A 5,536-nucleotide genomic window follows, 5' to 3' on the forward strand; every position below is an offset into this window, starting at 1 on the left:
ATACATACATACATACATACATACATACATACATATTAGTAGTAGTAATTCTTTGTTTTTGAGCTTAAGCTGTTAATTTCGTATTCTAAGAAGAAGCTCACATGTATTCAATTGATGATTAGTTATTTTTCCAATTAGGTAATTTATCAGGTTAATCTCGATTCTAACCGTTTCTTAGCCTTAATCTACACCTTTAACCCAAGGCCCCATTACAACCCTTCAAAGACCTCTTGCTTTGTGTATCATCTCATTTATAGTGGTGGAGACTTGATTTTCATGAAAGCCTATGGTAATAACTTTTCATGTTTGACTAATGAGTGCTTAATTTGAACCTTAAACACATTGAGTAATTTGAGTGAACCTTTAGTGAGGATGTCAACCATTGTCAATCTGGAATCAAAGATAATTACTTAGATAAAGGGGAATGCCTATAATTTTATGATTAAAATGCTCGATTTTGACTATTTGAAACTTTAATGCTCTTTTAGTTAAATTTTCAATGCATGACTACTTGTGGATTATTTCGGAACATTATTGATGAGAATTATAAGTTGAAAAGAATCTATTTTGATCGTGAGTTGAAGATTTTGCTTGAGGACAAGCAAACGCTTAAGTGTGGGGGTATTTGATAAGTCGTAATTTATACATATTTTTATCCCATACTTAGCATATTTTTGGATGAATTATCATTAGATTTGTGGAATTCGATGCTCCTAATCCTTTCATTTCATGTTTTATACTTAGGTGAGCATAGGAGAGTAAAAAGAGCAAGAAATGGGCCAAAAACGAAGAAAATAGGTCAACATGGAAAATCAACACGGCCTGGACTTCCTCACACGGGTAGACAACACGCCCGTGTCCATCTAACAGATTGTAACACGGCCTAAGCCACCTCACACGAGCGTGTCCCTGTCGAGCCCAAGTCTAGTCCTATTCAGAAAAGGCCACTATTGAGGATTTTGAAGCATTCTAAAGCCTATATAAACACCCCAGGAGGTACCTAGAAAAGACACACAAAGTAGGAAGTAAGGAATTACTCGAAGAAAGCCGATTTAATTTAAATTTAAAATTTATGATGATTTTTAAAAGGGTAAACAACCAAAATAGTCACTTTTGTTTCCCTCATGTTACATTTTAGTCAATTATGTTTGAAATGTTACGTTTTAGTCACTTATGTTATCGTGTTGTAATATTTTAGTCACTGAGCATTAATTATTATTAACGATGTAACGATAAGCTGACATGGCACATTAAATCATCATTTCAAATGAAACTTTTACGTTAAATTATACAATTGGTCCCTATATTTTTTTTTCATTTTGAGCAATATAACTTTTTTTTTACGTTAAAAGAGATGGAGAAGGGAAGAAAATAAAGGAAGAAGCATGAGAGAATAGAAAATAAAGGAAAAAAAAGTTAAAAAAACATAAAAGAAAACTAATAAATTGCTCAAAATAAAAAAAATTATGAGGGTCAATTGTAAAATTTAACATAAAATTTTTATTCGAAATGATGATTTAACGTGTCACGTCAGCTTACCGTTACACCGTTAATGATAATTAACGGCTCAACGATTAAAATGTTACAACACGTTAATGTATTGACTAAAACATAATATTTCAAACATAAGTTACTATTTTAATGGTTTACCCTTTTTAAAATTAATGTAATAATTAAAAATAAAATTTTAAACAAATATTAAATTTATATTAATATTAATATAGATATTACTTAAATATTAAAATAAATAATATTTAGCTTTATTTGAATTAAATATTATTTATTTTTTATTTGAATAAATGATCTGACATGTTTTTATTACTTTTCCAAAGCAATTGAAAATAAACAGTCAAAACCAAAAAGTGTCTCTCTGGCAACCACACAAATAAAACCAAGAAAGAATCACCTTCTTCCCTCACTTGTACGTAATCCTATCACTATAACCAAACAGTGCGACCTTAAAGCGGCGCCGTTTCATTCTAGGGCTTCAATCTATCTGTCTATTAAAGCCAAACCTGGCCGCAATCCTTTTACATTCTATAAATCTTGCTTGCTTAGGGTTTTCATTCTCAGATTTGCTTTAATTTTCCTTTTCCGTTTGAAAACATTTCGAAGCGCTTTCCATTTTTTTACTGTCTTTCTGCTCGATTTGATGATGAAGATGATGAAAGGAATGGACGGGTGATGATCTACTTTATTCATATGATCAAATAAACCTCTTCGCTACGTTCTTTCTGATTCAAATGTTCTCTCTCATTCTTTCTGGATATTCTTTATTTTTTAAATCTTAATTTTTTAGTTGAAAATTTTTCCTTCTTTTCGTTATTCATTTGAACTTTTTTTCATTTTCAGTTTTTGAAAATATATGATGCATTTATGTAGTATGTTTTCGGAACTTAAATATATATTTTTTTTAGTTTCAGGATGATGTACAGAAATTCGCGATAAATTCATCATAATACAAACTTTGGCTTAAAATGAATAAATAAAAGTCAATAATGGAATTAGTCAGTCAATTTGGCGAGTCATAACAGAGTTGATTGATCATCCGTCCACAAGTACTTAATTGGCGAGTGATTAAGTTATGGCAATGGTCTTTTTTCGTAACTTCTTCTCAACATTGTTTTAAGGCTCCATGAGTAAAAGAAAATTATGTTAAATTTGAAACAAACCTGCAGTCGAGAAAGTAGTTCAAGGGCTGTTACATCTTTGTTTTTATCATCCGCAAGTGATATATATTCATTATAGCTTATATTCTGCTTATTTATTGCAAAAACGAGAAGGAATCAGTCAATATATCATCATTAAAATGTAATCAAAATTACAAGCATTAGGAGGCTTGTTTGGTTTAAACCTTCATTTCATGTCATAGAAATGGAGTTAATTTCAATCCCCAATCGTTCCATTATGAGTCTTTCCTTACATCTATGATTCTTTTTTGTGATTTGTCAAATTTTAAGGGATGAAAAGAACAAAAGTTTTAAGACAAATAACTTGGGTTAAACTTACAATAATTATGAATTTTAGATTCAATGCCCAAATACTATTAGGGTGGTTATCGCTAAATGTTACCAACCTCCTAATTTTTTAAATAAACTCATTAACCTCTCAGTTAATCAATACTAAAAATGTTCATTTAAACCTTTAATATATAAATTTGGAGAATTGACATGTTAAAACTAGTGATCTAAGTAATCTTATAATTCCATGCGATAAAAATCTACTTTTTTCGGTTTAAAATATGTTTGCCTTTTGCTGCCACAGGAGGTGTGGCTACAGACCACGAAGGAAACTGGATAGTAGGATTTTCCAATTCTTATTTTGCTTAATAAGGGTTTTAGGAAAATCTCGATTTTTTCTGATAATCTTGAAATTGTTCAAGTTTGTTCGCACCGAATTTGGAGGATTTCAGGATTACTGTCTTCAGAAGAGTTTAGCGTATTATGAGAGAAGGACAGTGGAAGATTAAACATACCCCAAGAAATCGGAATTTGGTGGTTGACCACATTGCTAAGCTCAGCCTGAATTGGAAATCAAGTTTACAAGTTTTTGACGAGGCTCCTAAGGAAGTTATTGATCTTCTACCGGGAAGATAAAGAACACAATTGGTTTATGTAGTTACTTATGTTCCTTTTTCTTTTCATCAAAAAAAAATATGTTTGCCTTTATTCATCATACAATTTTTATGCTAAATATTCTTCTTTTAGAAGTAAATTATAAAATGGAAAAAAAAAATTTATTTTATTTTTTAATACATTTACAATTGACTCATACATACCGACAAAATTAAATCACTACAAACTCTACAAACAAGCTTGTCCATGAGATTTTAACATACTATGTGGATCTTTAGGATGAACCCTCAAATCATTAGGTAAAAGTTAGATAAATTATTTTTATTAATATTTAAAATTACAATAAATTTTAACTAAATGTTTTAATTAAAAAACACATTAAGAAAAAACATAAAAAATGGGTATTTTAGGTAAATTTTTGTTGATGGTAATTTTATTTTAATATACTTTTAGTATGATTAATAAGAAAATGCTTTCAGTATAAAAATATTAAAGTATTATAAACAAAAATAATAGATAAAATATATGAGAATATAAGCATTTCTATTGCATTCTATTTTTTTTCTTTACAAGTATATATAGAGAAATTAGACTTTTCATATTCTAAAAATAAATAGGAAAAGGGTTACAAAAAGGAATTGTTAAGGCAGAAGAGGATAAAAGGTGGAAGGTTAAGGGAGATGAAAGGTAAGAGGTTAAACATCTACTTAATAGCATTCATAACACTCCCCCTTAGATGTTCATTATATAAAGGATATGCTTTATTAAAAACTTTATTAGGAAAAACCCTGTGGGACAAAAACCTAGTGAAGGAAAAAAAGAGAACATAATGCTTTCATATACAGTATGTGATAACCTTAAAAGAAAATGTAATACGAATTTACTCCCCCTCATGTAAGCATCACTTAAGATCTTTAAAACGACGCAATCTAATGTTGAAAATTAACTTCTCAAATGTAGTAGTAGGGAGAACCTCAGTAAAAAGATCTTTCAAATTCTCACTTGAACGAATATGTTAAACATTTATATATCCATTCTTTTGTAGATCATGCGTGAAGAAAAAATTTGGTGATATATATTTTGTTTTATCACCCTTAATATATCCTTCCTTAAGTTATGTAATGCAAGTTATATTATATTCATATAAAACTGTTAAAGCTTCTTTTTCAAAGCATAAACCACAATCTTTTCGTATGTGATGAATTATAGACCTTAGACACATACATTCACGACTAGCCTCATGGATTGCCAAAATTTTAACATGTTTAGGAGTAGCAACAATTGTTTGTTTCATAGAACACCAAGAAATTGTAGTACCACCATATATGAAAACATAACCTGTAATATCCTAATTTTGGGCCTAGTCGGAATAGCGGTTTCGTTACCACAAAATCCAAGATAGAAATAATTATTTTATGATTATTTTGAGGTCTATGATATGATTGCATGATTGTGTGAAAATTTCGTGAAGAAATTTTATGCATAAAGTGCTTAAATTGAAATTAGGGACTAAATCAAATAATTTGTAAAACTTGCATTCTAGAAGTTTCTAGTATGAAATTGTTTTGAAATATTAATTAGGAGGTCTTAAATAGAAATTTTATCAATTTCTAAGTCTATGGACAAAAATTGGACATGGATGGAATTTTGGAAAGTTTAGTAGTAAGGGCATTTTGGTCATTTAGGGTAAAATGAATTAAAATACAAAATGAAAAGCCAATTTTGCTCATCTTCAACCCCATGGCCGAGTATAGCAAGGAGAAACCATGGCTAGGGTTTTTCAAGCTTCCAAGCTCGATTGTAAGTCCGTTCTAGCCTCGCTTTTAATGATTTTTACGTTTTTGGAGTCCCAGAGCTCGATTAAGCTTATGCTAGCAATAATTCAACCTAGGGTTCATATTTGGAAAAATACCCATAGGTGAAATTTGTGTATTTTGGTGTTTTATGATAGAATATGAGGT

The 5,536-nt window shown here is 29.8% G+C and overlaps 1 long non-coding RNA gene and 1 other non-coding gene across 2 annotated transcripts; both read left to right on the top strand.

Annotated features, from left to right (window-relative positions):
- Positions 1-1,927: 1,927 nt before the first annotated feature.
- LOC128282444 (uncharacterized) lies at positions 1,928-3,680 on the top strand. The gene is made up of 2 exons (XR_008272712.1): positions 1,928-2,181; positions 3,265-3,680. It is a non-coding gene; the product is annotated as an uncharacterized LOC128282444 (long non-coding RNA).
- Positions 2,154-2,245, top strand: LOC128282892 (small nucleolar RNA R32/R81/Z41). Its single transcript, XR_008273242.1, has one exon. It is a non-coding gene; the product is annotated as a small nucleolar RNA R32/R81/Z41 (small nucleolar RNA).
- Positions 3,681-5,536: the final 1,856 nt, after the last annotated feature.

This window comes from Gossypium arboreum, chromosome 10 (assembly GCF_025698485.1).
Source record: "Gossypium arboreum isolate Shixiya-1 chromosome 10, ASM2569848v2, whole genome shotgun sequence".
Taxonomy (NCBI): domain Eukaryota; kingdom Viridiplantae; phylum Streptophyta; class Magnoliopsida; order Malvales; family Malvaceae; genus Gossypium; species Gossypium arboreum.